Source organism: Oryctolagus cuniculus, chromosome 7, assembly GCF_051225735.1.
Source record: "Oryctolagus cuniculus isolate XC-2025 breed Fujian yellow rabbit chromosome 7, ASM5122573v1, whole genome shotgun sequence".
NCBI classification, from domain to species: domain Eukaryota; kingdom Metazoa; phylum Chordata; class Mammalia; order Lagomorpha; family Leporidae; genus Oryctolagus; species Oryctolagus cuniculus.
This window is the reverse complement of record NC_142873.1, coordinates 72,157,286-72,172,516: the sequence shown is the minus strand read 5'-3', so window position 1 is coordinate 72,172,516 and position 15,231 is coordinate 72,157,286. Positions and strand designations below refer to the sequence as shown.

Sequence of the window (15,231 nt, the reverse complement as noted above, 5' to 3'; positions counted from 1 at the left end):
AGAACTGAGCAGCAATGCCCAGTGAAGGTTTTTTTTTTTTTTTTTTTTTTTTTTTTTTTTTTTTTTTTTTTTTTTTTTTCAAGCAGAGTGGACAGTGAGAGAGACAGAGAGAAAGGTCTTCCTTTTGCCGTTGGTTCACCCTCCAAATGGCCGCTGCGGTCGGCGCACCGTGCTGATCTGAAGCCTGGAGCCGGGTGCTTCCTCCTGGTCTCCCACGCGGGTGCAGGGCCCAAGCACTTGGGTCATCCTCCACTGCCTTTCCGGGCCACAGCAGAGAGCTGGACTGGAAGAGGAGCAACCGGGACAGAATCCGGCGCCCCGAACGGTACTAGAACCCAGGGTTCCGGCGCCGCAGGTGGAGGATTAGTCTAGTGAGCCGCGGCGCTGGCCTAGTGAGTCCTTCTGATCCCTTTATCCGGTACAATATGTTTTTTGACTAAGAGGGTGCTGGGCCCACTATGGTCTCTCCATGGGACCCTTTTGTTTCTGACTGATGACTGCACTGGAAAAGCTGAGACAAGCCTGTCTGCAGAGTACAGTACTAACGGATGGGCAAGGAATGAGAGCACAGTGCCAGACTCTCTGCTTCCACCTGTGACTGAACCATGGAAGATCTTAAGTGTTGCTGGGCCTGAACAGAGGAGGGATGGGAAGACACGGAGAGTCCCAAATGGGCAAGAGAGACCCAAATTCTCATTCAGCAGTCCCTCTTTCAAAGTTCCCCTTCCCATTAGTACTAGAGGACATTTCAAAAGCACAATTGGATGACCCATTGTTCATCTCATTTCACAGTTGGCAGACATTTTAAGAATTTTGCAATTTAATACCAAAGGTAAATGTGTTATAACACATATTTGAAACCTTTAAATATTTGAAATTCCAGTGAGAATTCTTGGAAAAATATTTCCTCAAAAAGCAACAGAAAACAATCCCACTTAATGAGCAATTCTGAGCATAGTTTGCTGGACAGCAATTTCAGATGGCTATCAACATCTCAATCAAGTTTTCTTTCAAAATCTTAATTATAATCTCTCCATATGACTTAAGAAAAGCGATATAAAAATGAGCCCATTATATGCAGTAGTAAAAAGCTTTAAAATCCAACATCAGGTTTTATATTTCATCATCAGAAAGCTTCAGTTCTGTTCAGTTACTACCTTCTTCGGAGGTCATGGTCTGAAGTCAGGATCATCCTCAGCCAGGGATGAATGATGTGTCAAGTCCTGATCAACTGACCCAGGGCTAGTGTAGGCCTGGGCATGTAATGAAATGCTGCCCAGTGAAGCATGAGGAGACTCTGCTAAAGTTGGGTGCTTCCAAAATTGGATTTTCTGGCTTTGAAAGAGATTCACAAGAGGAATATTCTTTTTCTGCTGGACGACAGCATGTTTGGATGCGATCTTTAAAGGAAGCGTAGCCATTGTGCAGTCGTGAGGGGTGCCATTCAAGAGTAGAACAGACATGACAGAGTCGACAGAAAGGGGACACAGACTCTGAATCATTGCTGATATTTAATTAGTCATTTTTGAGTGTTTATGTGACATATGAATTTTCCTTAAGTCAGAATTTCCCATCATTTGCAAACGAAAGCAATTAATACAGACTAAAACCCTGAACATATGAAGTAGGATGGCTGATAAAATAAATCAAATACAAATAGCTAAATGTGAAAACAACTGAACTACCATTTTGGTAAACTTAAGGGGTTGAAATTGGGGAGAGATTACAACAAAATGGTGATAGTAGTGTGGGAGAGAGGAGCAAAGTTGATGTTTTTATATGGGTGGATGGCTTGAAAGGATGGAGGGCTAAGTTCACCACAAGCAAAGTAAAAAAATAGAGTGAAGTCTGGGGAATAAGATTGAGAGAAGGAATAGGAAAAAGCTTTCTAGGTAGACTGACCACACAATTTATCATTCAAACTACTATAGGTTTGGTTGTGAAATGGGAAGCTTAGTCACTGGTTCCAAGACAATGGGAATAAACCAGGATTGACCCAGGCAAATCAGGACATATAGTTCCCACAGTTATGGCACCAAGGAGAACATAAACGTAGTTTCAGAGGAGGGGAAATGTAGGATGTCCTTGAGAAACACTAAGTGGTTGAAGGCAGACTGGATGTGAGAGCCTAATGAGGGATTACCTTGAAATGATGCTATACATGCTTTGGAATCCAAGTAAGAAGCTGATACTTAACTTTGTTATTTCTAAGCAAGGGAGAGACAAAGTTAGACCCAGGTTTCAGGAGAATCAATCTAGAAAGGGACAGTGGGAGATCAGAGAGGGTGAAAAAGCCCTGCAAGTACTTCTTACAGTAATGAGCAGCAGGTTTATAGCCGTGGAAAAGCAAACGGACACATACAAATAATGAGGCACAACAGAGAGAGAGAGAAGCTCAGGGGTATGTTTTGAAATCTCCTACATTCGGGGAATGGGAAACACAAACAGTCCAAGAAAGGGCATTGAGCGAGAGTGTCTGTGGGATGGAAGGATATTATCTTTTCATGGAAAGGACAAACTTTCAAGAGGAGAGCCTTCACCGGCCACATTCAGCCTTGCAAAGAAACAGAAAGTAAATGTCCAAGCAAGGAAGTTGCTGGCGGTGATCTCCAAGAAAAGCCTTGACATTGCTGAAAGCAGAAAACTTTTTCACATTGTCTGTGCCTTTCAGAAAACCTTGGTAGTTCAATCAGTGCAATAATTCTCCATACCAAACAGTCTGACCTTAAATTAACATGGATTGGGCATAAATGATTAAATCAATTAGATGAGGAGTAGAAGGTAGAATGAACTTTGAAATGGATTATAGGTATTTCATTCTACTTAGTTTTTAACTTTGTACCATGCCCTCAGGCGTCTGAACGTATATCTTTCCCTTTTATCCCCAAACTATAAGCTCAGCCCTCACTGTTTCCTGAAAACCTTGACCTTATTAAGGAAAGATTTATACAACTATATAGGCCAGCTTCCAGGATTCAATGTCAAGTTTCATTTTCTATTATCTCAGGTTAAATATTCTGGCCCATATTTTATAATAAGATTTATGTATATTTCTTGAAATGCATTTTCCATTTTATGTGTAGTTTCTGTTAGGTTCCTGAGTTTCTGCTTTGATCACCCACTTGGCACCCTGGTCCCTCCAAGGCTGGACTTGTCAGTTCCTATCTATCTTCCAGGCACTGGAATTTTGTTATTGAACCCTGTGAGATGCCCAAGGTACATTAACACCTATCTGCTTCTGAATTCTTTTTTTTTTTTAAACATTTTATTTATTTATTTGAAAGTCAGAGAGAGATCGTCCTTCCACTGGTTCATTCCCCAAATGGCCTACCACATCTCCCTGATGCAGACTCTTCTCTGGAACACCTGTCTTCTATAACTGTTCCTTCTAGAGTCCAGGTTTTATTTCAGGACCAGATGTGCAGAGAGCACTCTAGGAGAGTCCGCACCTCTATTCCTTTAGCATGTCCCTCCTCAAACGTTTGCACACTCTGGTTCTTCCTCACTCAACCCATTCCTTTAGGTTAAAGTGTGTGTTTCTGCCTTACCCAGTTCTGATTCATGACAATAGGTTTTTGTTTACAACTCCATCTTTGAAAAAAGCGTCAGACAATGGAAACACTGGTAAATTAGAACCCAAGGAAAACAATTTTTGCATTATTCCCCTCCACTGACAAAAATTACAGCATATGATTCACATATTTGAAAAATGTACAGAAAGCAGTGAGAGGTATTAATCCACACATATAGATGAAGCCTTTTAAGGTTACAGCATATCCACACATATAGATTGAAGCCTTTTAAGCTTACAGCAGCAATTCTGTTGCCAACATAGTTATGTATTGCTTAACAATCGGGAAACATCTTGAGTGATGTGTCATTAGGTGATTCCATCCATCATAAAATATAATATACAAATAAAGACAGCAAGGTTGTCACTAGGTGATATACTTTTATGAAGCCACCATCATACATGCAGTCAACCAGTGCCAAACTTCATGTTGTGCATGACCGGGCTTGTAACAGAGTTGTCAGTAATGGTATTTTGGTGATAATGCTTGAATTAAAGATAAAAATATGGCCCACATATATTTGGAGACTGTATTGACTCCTCTCCAAAATCTTTCCAACTTCACATGAAAATTAAGCACAGATTGGGACATACAATTCTCCTGATTATAGGTATTTGCTTGGAAAAAGGAGAGAGTGGAACTATAGACATTAACATCAGCACTTTTCCTTTTTTTTTTTTTTTTTTTTTTGACAGGCTGAGTTAGACAGTGAGAGAGAGAGAGACAGAGAAAGGTCTTCCTTCCTTTGGTTCACCCCCCAAATGGCCGATCCAAAGCCAGGAGCCAGGTGCTTCCTCCTGGTCTCCCATGCAGGTGCAGGGCCCAAGCACTTGGGCCATCCTCCACTGCCTTCCTGGGCCACAGCAGAGAGCTGGACTGGAAGAGAAGCAACCGGGACAGAATCTGGTGCCCCAACCGGGACTAGAACCCGGGGTACCAGTGCCATAGGCAGAGGATTAGCCTAGTGAGCCGTGGCGCTGGCCTAGCACTTTTACTTTTTACTTTTATTTGAAGGAATAGAGGAATGCTTTCCCATTTCAAGCAAATCAGAACATCTGGACCCAAGCTCTACCACACCAATAAGAATAAATGACGTGTCTTATTGGGAAGAGTGGAGGGCAGAATTTGTTCATATTTGTAATTTTCTTACATATCTTCCCCACTGCACTGTGAGATCCTTGAGGACTTTCTTATTATTGTTTAACCCCATGCCCAGAAACTGTCTGGCATATAATAAATACACACAAGAGTCATACACGTGAATACATATTTATGAAAAAGACTGCGATAAAGGCAAGGTAGCTGCAGCTCCAGAAACTACCCAGGTCATATAATCTTCAAGGCAATTGCTGCCATGATGTATGCTAGAGATGAGGTAATCCTATTTTAATGGGGAAAAAGAAAAACAAGAATGAAAAAATTATCCCACAAATAACCTTTTTCTACAATTTGTCTAACCTATACAGAGAGCTAGCAAAAGAAAGAGGGGTGGCGAGAGAATCCACACAGAGCAACGAATTTTTTCCTCCCACAGGGAGACACATGGGAGGAAATCTGTAATATTCCCTGCTCCAGGTTTAAGCTTCAAAACATTTTAATATTCATACATCTTTCTCTTTTCCTCAACCTTGATGAAAAAGTGTGTTTAATAAAAAGGTGTTTTGGAAGGAAGGAAGGAAGGAAGGAAGGAAGGAAGGAAGGAAGGAAGGAGGGAAGGAAGGGAGGGAGAGGGGGAGGAAGGAAGGGAGGGAGGGAGGGAGGGAGGGAGGGAATATTATTATATTCTTAGAATTGTACCCATGAATTACATGGAATCTGTTCTCTTTGTATTAATATCACATTAACATAAGAATTGATGAGAATTCTGTTTTAGTAATTATTATGCATTTGCTGAACCCTGTGAATCTAATGTATTAAGATATTCCTTTTAAATTTTTTAAAACTATAAAAAAATCCAAGTAGTTACAATAAACCAAATGATTATTAATTTAAATAAATTTCATAAATCTATTGATTCATTCTGAAATACAGATCTGAATGGTACGTATCAATTGAAGGATATTTCCTAACCTGATAGCAAAAGCTCACTAGGAAACCACTGCATTTCTTTAAAACAGCAGGAAAGAAATGATCTGCTCAGCCCTATGAAATTGCCACTAGCCTTGAATGCTTGCTATTCAGTATTAAAAAATGGCTGGTCCACTGTGAGATGTTTTATAAGTGTAAAATCCACAATCTCATTTCAATGACAGCACAAAACAGAATGAAAAATAATTTATCAATATATTTTTACACTGATTACATGTTGGAATATTTTGGATATAGAGTCAGTAAATATATATCTTTAAAAATAATTTTACCAGCTCTTTTTTAAAATGTGGCTAATAGAAAATCTGAAATATTATTTTGATCATGTTTCTATCAGATTTCCTGACTCTAGATTCCATTTTTATGTCACCCATGCCACCACAGCTGCAGATAATTACTCAGTAATCATGATTGCTCAATAGATCCTGGGATTTCAGGGGAGACAGAGAAAAGGAGAGAGCTGCATGGATTAATCATGGATATAGATTTTTGAGGTTTGATTTGGCATGCACATCTGATTGATTTTCTAGAGTAGAAATTTAAAATTAAAGATGAAGAGGGCTTTTAGAACAGTTTTCATTATGTTTCTTTAGCACAATGTCTTGGCCTTTAAAATATAAGCTTACTGATTGACACATTCATCCTCAAAATTGTATTTAAAAACCTCATTACCACCAGCCCTTCAGGTATTCCTCTCTTGGAACCCCCTTATTTGCCGCCCCAGCAGAAGGTTTCCAACTTGAATAAATCCTACTTTACTTTAAAAAAAAAAAATAAAAGATAAGATGCTTTCTGATGGAGACTTAACCAAGCAACTGGGAATACATTTGTGAATGGATTGGATAGGTGGGTACACACAAAACTCTAGTGCATTGGACAGGTATGTGAATCATGTCCTGATATTTGGCATGTTCCTGAATTAGACTCAGCTCTGATATTTCAAACATATCTAAGGTCTAACTTGCAACCACCAATTTACTAGCCATTATGCCTAAATATGCTAACTCAAACAAATAAATTACAGAGAAGTCAACTCACAAATATTGTACTTTAACGTTTTTCCTGCCTTTCTGACTGAATGCGATGTGACTGCTGTTTCTATGGACATGTGCTATGTATCTAGAATTACTAATCTGCCTTTGCTTGAACTAATTTTTCTCACCAACTAGGATTCTAAAGTGTACTTTTCATAGACACAAACTATTTAAAGGCAGAAAGTTTAAAAAATTCTTAAACTGTGAACCATCTCTCCTTATCTAAGTCCTTATCCTGACACTGGAACATATATTCTCCCAGGTATGTTTTCAATCAAGTTAGTTTCCCTATAATTGTAGAACAGCTTTTTGATATTTGCTTAAGAAGAAGGTTTATCCTCTGGTAGAGAACTGGTTGGCCTCTTACCTAGAGAAGGCTCTTATATGCAGCATATGCACATCCCATAGTAAATGGAGTTTTAGGAAAATTCCTGTAAATTCATCATACAAATCAGTAACCAAAGAAACAAATGATAATGGAATAGTAGAATAGCAAGAATGCTAACTTTCAAAATGTCCACACATAGCCTAATCAAAGCTAGCTTGGTGGTCTAGCTATGAAGCAGAAGATGAATGTGATTTCAAACAAAACTTGTAAAATCCTTTCACAGATAGCTCAGCTTTTTTCTGTCAAATGCAAGATGATAAAGTATAAATGGGTTTAATTCCTCTAACATCCACCACGACTATGTCTCAGTGACAAATTCTTGACTCTTTTATTTTTCTATCACTAGAACTTTGCCACACTCCTGGAAGAGGAGACAATTAACAAATGATGAAGGAAGGAAGGAGGAAAAAAGAAAGGAAGGGGCAGGGATATACAGTTACTGAGAGAATGGATGGAGACAGGAAACATGGAGAAAAGGCTTGACTTCACTGAGTCACAAAATGAACGCCTGCCATTTGAGTGAATTGACAAATGGAGGAGCCGACTGAGACATGTGTGTGAAGGATATCACAGTCATTCAACGCCCTGTGGCAAAACACCACTGGCAGTACTCCATCACCTTTCCACACACCCATGTCCAGATGATCTATGTAGCATATAATCCATGTATTCACCAATACTTTAGTATATTAAAGAAATGATATAGTCATTCTTCCTGCCCAGTCACAATTTATTCTTTTATATGATTAAAAGAACCAAGGAGCCTCAAATTTACATTTTTATCATGTCTACTTATCTAGGATCCTACACCAATTGAAAGTAATTCAGGAAGAGCAGAATTAATAAAAATAAATGCAAAGATGGTTAAATACAAATATATCCTACATAATGCACTGGAAAGGAGCCAACATCCTTTTTTTTCTGTCATTCCCATCTTATTTAATGTTCTTATTAGTTTAAGCAATTTTCTATTAGTCCAAGATACACACAAGGTGTAAACAAGTCTAGCTGTTTAACTCAATATTATAGTGAATCATTAGTTACATGTGTTTTGGACCTACAGCACCTCATAAGTGCTCCATTTTCAGTTGTCATCTCATCCATCTGAGTTTCACACAAAACTTCCATCCTATCCTCTAATCCTCTTCTTCATTAACAATGATTTGATATGCATTGGAAGTTGTTTTTGTTGCACATAAATTATTGCTCTCTTCACTTGTTCCTTTCTCCTACAAACTTCCTAATGCAGTACAGTCTAATGGGCTAAGTAGAGGAACCAGGCACCTCCCCTTCAGAATCCCTCAAGACTGAACCCTTTGGTATCCCTGGAGAGTAATATGAAGAGAATGGGTTTGGGAGACTTGAAAAACCTCCTTGTTTCAAAATATTCAAATTTATAAAAATTAATTATTGATTTTTTATTTTAATTTTAATTTTTTATTTAGTAAATATAAATTTCCAAAGTACAGTTTATGGATTACAATGGCTCCCCCCCCCATAATTTCCCTCCCACTCACACCCCTCCCATCTCCCGCTCTCTCTCCCATTCCATTCACATCAAGATTCATGAGTTTCAGTTTCTTCTCCTTGTTTCAAAATATTTAAATTTATAGAAATTAATGATTGGTTTTTGAGTTTCCGTTTCTTCTGCAAAAGGAATCTGCTGATATAAAATCCATGACCTGTTGTGAAATTTAAATTATCACCCTAGCCCACCCCCAAGTGAACAGGTTTAAAACCACTAGCTTCTATACAATGAGCACCAACTGCAAGGAAACAGAGAATCAAAAATGAACCATGCTTCCATAGGACACTAAGTAGTACACCAAGATTTAAACTCATGTGTCTGATTCTATCTCTGCCTCAGTAAACATTCCCTCCCTACCAAATCCAAACACATCTGACAGGAGGAAAAAGAAGTATCTTGTCATCAAGTGGATAAAACACCATATCCCCAAGGAAGGCTTCTCAATGGACCGAGTTCAGATCCCTTATCCTCACTGGGTGCCAACCGCACTTCATTTGATGTCCATTTATGTATCCATAACTGAGTGCCTCCTATGGTTCAGGCATTCTTCTAGTACAAGAGTACATCTAAAAAATTTGGTGCTGGTATTGTGACATAGCTGGTAAAGCCTCCGCTTGCAATACCAACATCCCATGTGGGTGGCATTTCAAGTCTCAGCTGCTTCGCTTCCCATCCAGCTCCCTGCTCATGGCCTGGGAAGAACAGCAGAAGAATGGCTCAAGTACTTGGGTGCCTGCCACGCACATAAGAGACCCGTATAAAGCTCCTGGCTCCTGATTTCAGCCTGGCCCAGCCCTGGCCATTGCAGTTATCTCCGGAGTGAACCAGTGGGCAGAAGACTTTTTCTCTCTCTTTCTCTTTCTCTCTGTCTCCCCCCGACCCCCAACTCAGACTTTTAAATAAATAAATAAATCTTTTTAAAATAATAAAATAATAAAAATATTAGCTGCTCTCTGGTTACTTCTGCATACATCTAGATTCTTAAGTTGGCTGCAAACTTTCTGAGATCAGATGAGTGAGTCCTCACATATCTGCACACCAGCTGCCCTCTCCTTTATTTTTTAAAATATTGTTAATTGACACATAATAATTGCACATATATAAGGAGTACCATGTGATATATCAATACTGTGTGCAATGTACAAGGATCAGATCGGAATAACAGGCACATCTATCACATCACTCCAAGCCCCTCAGCCCTAGAAAACACTTATTACTCTACTTCTACAGGATCACCTTTCCAGCTTCCACATGTAAGTGAAAACATGAGGTATTTGTCTTTACTCATTACAAAGTATTTAACAAAGGTTTTAAATGCCAGGGACAAGTTCTAATTAAGGTCTTCCAGCTTTTGGCTGCACAACTGTGAGCAAACCTGATTTTTCTGAGTCTTGATTTTATCATCACTAAATGATTATAATACTCATACCACGCGATCATTACGAGCCATTCTCTGGGTGACAGAGCACCATACCAAGGTAAGGGTCGTGCTGTTGCATTATTACTGAATATGTGAATGCCAGCTTCTGTACTAGTAGAATTATAAGGTCAGAAGTTCCCTATCAAGTCTCTCTTAATTCGATTATCTCACATCTGTTGTTTAGACTCTGCACAGAATCAGTTTCTGACCCCTGCATTGCAGACTGCTGCCTCCTGGAAAGGGTTTCTAACTGTTGATGACCCGGATGTGGGCTGCCATACCCTGAACCCCAGACTGTGTGCTTGGAGACTTATCTCATTGCCCTGTTTTGTCCTTTTGACTCTGATTCTGACCAGCCTGTCTTGACCTCCGCTGGTATGCTTTCTTCTACTTCATTACCTCTTTGTTTCCTCCTTACTGTTCTGCTGTGCCCTACCTTCCAGCATTCCAAGTCCAGGCTACCACTTCTTCCTGTAACCCCAGCTCAGCAGTGTTCTCTGATTTCCAAGTGCCCCCAGTACAGTTTCTTGCCAAAACCCTGCCTGCTCACAATCCACACAGCCAGCCTTGCTTTTGCCAACCTTGTACTAAATGCATCCCCAGTTTCCCCAGGTTTAGTAATCAAACCCAACCCAGACATCATTGCTTCTATAGCCACTTTTTTTGGTGAAAAAAAAAAATCAAACTCTTGTAGTCTGTCTATATCTGCCCTCTTTTCTTTCCTAGGCTCACTTTTCTGGCTTACCTGACCTATGTATTGCCAAAGCTTTTTAATGCATTAGCACCTTGTGGTTTTTTTTTTTTTTTTTTTTTTTTTTTTTTTTTTTTGAGATTTATTTATTTATTTGAAAGGCAGAGTTACAGAGAAGCAGAGACACAGAGAGAGGTGTTTCATCTGTTGGTTCACTCATCAAATGGCCCCAACAGCCAGGGGTTAGCTGATCTGAAGTCAGGAGCCAGGAGCTTCTTCTGGGTCTCCCACATGGGTGCAGGGGCCCAAGAACTTGGGTCATCTTCCACTGCTCTCCAAAGTTATAGCAGAAAGCTGGATCTAAAGTGGAGCACCTGGGTCTTGAACTGGCACCCTATGGAATGCCAGCACTGCAGGTGCAGCTTTATTTATTCTTGCCATACCATTAGCCTAGCTACTTCTACCTGATTCCTTTGCAACCTTTAATGTGTTTCCTCTTTCAAATTCCTTCCAAGTGAAAGAAGCAAATACTAGAGCATTGTTGTCATTAAATTAATGCAAATCCAGTTAATCCAATCAAGGTTTGTTTGTGTAGCGCTTCTTATACACTTTTTGGAGTCATTTCCCATGAATGGAAATCTTAATTAGATGACTAAATTTTAAAGGTAGACTTCATTCCGCAAGGAAATCAAGCCCATTTAATCCTTAATACTATTAACCAAAAAAATCTAAGCCTCACTAACAACAATTGAACCATTCAATTTCACATATCTTTCAATATTCTTCCTATAATAAGTGAAAGAGCATATTCTCAAATTCTAGAGCAACATATAGACTCATGCCTTTTATTTCAATTTCTTTCTTTCTTTCTTTCTTTCTTTCTTTCATTCGTTACAGAGTTACAGACTGGACCAGGCCAAAGCCAGGAGCCAGGAGCTTCTTACAGGTTTCCCATGTAGATGCTGTGGCCCAAGCACTTGGGCCATCTGCTGCTGCTTTCCCAGGTGCATTAGCAGGGAGCTGGATTGGGAGTGGAGCAGTCAGGACCTAAACCTGCACCGGTATGGGATGCCAGTACCACAGGCAGAGGCTTAACTGGCTACACCACAATGCTGGATCTTCAATTTCAAATTTATAGTGAGAAGATGGAGATACTTATTACACTTCTGAGCACACCTGTGATGCAATTTAAGGAATGAAAATCAACTTGATTTAATTATAGAAGCACAGCCTAGCAATATGGATAAAAATAACTTTGCAACTTAACTTCTAATTGTACATTCCCAATATATACTTTAATAATGATATAAATATTGTCCATAATGCAAATGGCAGTTGAAAATCATGTAACATATGTGTCACAAAAAATAGCTTCTTAGTGTTCATCTAGTTAAAAATTTATTTCACAGTGATAGTTTCATCTGAAAGAGAAAAAAAAAAATTCTAGAACACCCTTAGCAACCTAGACCCATGTTCTAAATATTGCCCTAGCATCCTTAAAACTCTAATATAGTGGTTTATTTTTTCCCTTTAGTGTACTAAATTAAAATCAGTCACACAAATAGAATTACTGAGATAGGTATATGTAGAAATCCCATTTTGCTGACAGAGAAAGTAAAGTTTACAGGTTATCACATGTGTTATAGGTTTACCTCTTCGAGATGGTAAGGCAATCCTGAATTTAATCTCCAAATATCACTGCAGTGCATTGTCTGTCTACTAAACAGCCTTACGTTCTAAACCTAATTATTTCTGTGCTAAATGCAGATATTCTTGTTTTTTAATCCTAAATGACTCTGCCTGCTGTTTGCTTGGAATGCCTTTCCCTAGTATCACCTCCTCACAGAAACCTTCTCCTCAATCGCCTCTTCCTTCTCCCACTCCCAATTAAATAATAACCTTTCCCAGGGCCAGGTCAATCTATACTACTCCAGGGGCCAGAGTTGTGGCTTTGGGCCCTGCTTTGTGTCCTGGTTGCTCTATTGCCAAACCAACTCCCTGCTAATGGCCTGGAAACAGCAGCAGAAGATGGTCCAAGTGTTTGGGCTCCAGATGCCCATGTGTTAGACACAAATGGCTCCAAGTTTCTGGCTTCGACTTGGCCCAGCACCAGCCACTGTGGCCATCTGAAGAGTGAACCAGCAGATGGAAAGTCAGTCTCTCTCTTTCTCTCTGTCTCTCTGTCTCTCTGTAACTCTTTTAAATAAATAAATAAATCTTTTGCATATATATGTGTATGTGTGTGTGTATACTACTCCAAGGATATTTTCTTCTATCTCTGAATTTCTAGAACTCATCACACACACAAAGCCTTGTCCATAAAGGACTCAATAAATGTTTTTAAATGAATATATGAAGGGCCGGCGCCGCAGCTCAATAGGCTAATTTTCCTTCTGGGGCGCCAGCACCCCGGGTTCTAGTTCTGGTTGGGGCGCCGGATTCTGTCCTGGTTGCCCCTCTTCCAGTCCAGCTCTCTGCTGTGGCCTGGGAGTGCAGTGGAGGATGGCCCAAGTGCTTGGGCCCTGCACCAGCATGGGAGACCAGGAGAAGCACCTGGCTCCTGGCTTCGGATCGCCCAGGTGTGCCAGCCGCAGTGGCCATTGGAGGGTGAACCAACGGAAAAAGGAAGACCTCCTCTCTGTCTCTCTCTCTCACTGTCCACTCTGCCTGTCAAATGAAAAATGAATATATGAAGGAATGAGTTACTGAATACTAGATCGTTTCACACGACGGCTAGTAGGTTATTTCATTTGTACCCAAAGGTGAGAGCCAATTTGCTGTTGCGTTTAATAGTTCACTCTAACTGGGAAAGTCTAAATTTCAATGGAAAGTATCCTTAAACAACAAAATGCTAATTTCACTTTCCCTATTCTGCCTGAAGTTCACTGAAGTTGTAAATTATTTGCCTGCCCAAGCAACACTCAGCCTTTCCTTGCTCATTAATATCATTTTCTAGAGACCCACTAATTTCTATCACTCTCTGAGGAAAGAAACTCCTCTCAAAAAGAGTCCCAGGTACTGAGTCAAACAGTCCTGCTCTTCATCCAGAATTACTAATGCAAATACACAGAGCATGACTCAGAGATCCTGAGTAACATGAAATCATGATTCACCTCATTTAGAAACGCTGCCAGCTGCTTAAAGCAGTATCAGAACAACATCAAAAAATGTTTTCTAATTTTACCAGATATACAAGTCCCAAAGGCGAAGTATTTGGGGATTTACAAAACTGAAAGGAAGATGATCTGCTCTTAAGCCATTTGATCTGTTTCAGAAAAAAAAATGAATAAAAATATATTGAGACATAAACACTGTCCTATCTGATGACAAAAGAGCTTGCATTGCATAAATGCTTCAGTAATGATAATTTAAGGTCATAAATGTATTGCTATGTACAGCTTAAGGCACAGGAAACTGAAATAGTAGGTACAGAGCCAAAATATGAAGATCCTAGATTTTTTTAAAACAGAAGGATAGATATTTGAAATATTCTTCACATAAGGTAAATCAGATTTATCTTTGACTACCTTCTACAAGACTTTGATTAAATGAAAAATAAATGTACATCCATGGGAAAATATATGAAATCATTGAGCACTGGGAACTAAAGTGAACAATTAAATATTTAGGTTTTGGAAACAAATTTGGATTTTATAAACATAGTATCTACAAATGGGTAGTGTACACAATATACTTTCTGATAAAACTATTATTTATTCAAATGCTTAAGATATTAATAATAGTATTAAAGGAATGTGAATTTTTAAAAAATATTTGCTCATCAATAGGAATTTATACACTTTTGATAGCAAAATGTTTTAACATAATTAACAATAATGCATAACCATGATGTACACTACATTATATATACCACAAGCAACTGGAAGCGTTTTAATAATCAACTGATTTCAAGATGGCAAATCCAATTAAAAGGGGCTGACTAGAGCCTGTCTTAAGAATTGAGAAGCCCAGATCAGTCTCAACTGGAGAGAAAAACGCCACATCTCCTTAGCTGTGCTCATGGGAGGGGGGCAGAGTGCACCATCAAGCTGGGTTTTTGCCTATTTAGAAAAAAAAATGAACCTATTTTCTTTATAGATAATTGACTACAAGGTGGCTTTATATCACCTCAAGGCTAATGCATTAAGAAGAAAAAAATAGCATGCAAAACAGGAGAAATTTCTGCTCTATTTGCCAGAAGCGAAGGTATGCCTAAAATACATCATTCGCTATTGGTGCCATCCCTCAAGAACAGAAGCTATTTCAGGGCCAGCGCTGTGGCGTAGCAGGTAAAGCTGCCGCCTGCAGTGCTGATATCCCAAATGGGCACCAGTTCTAGTCCCCAATACTCTACTTCTTATCTAGCTCTCTGCTATGGCCTGGGAAAGCAGCCAAAGATGGCCCAAGTGCTTGAGTCCCTGCACTGGTGTGGGAGACCCAGAAGGAGCTCCTGGATCCTGGCTTAAGATAAGCCCCTGGGCCATTGTGGCCATTTGAGGAGTGAACCAGT

General features: G+C 39.5%; 1 protein-coding gene across 1 annotated transcript in view; it reads right to left on the bottom strand.

Annotated features, from left to right (window-relative positions):
* The window catches only part of PLPPR5 (phospholipid phosphatase related 5), a 127,204-nt gene that overhangs the window by 95,942 nt on the left and 16,031 nt on the right, over positions 1 to 15,231 (bottom strand). The gene's annotated exons all lie outside the window — the stretch shown is intronic.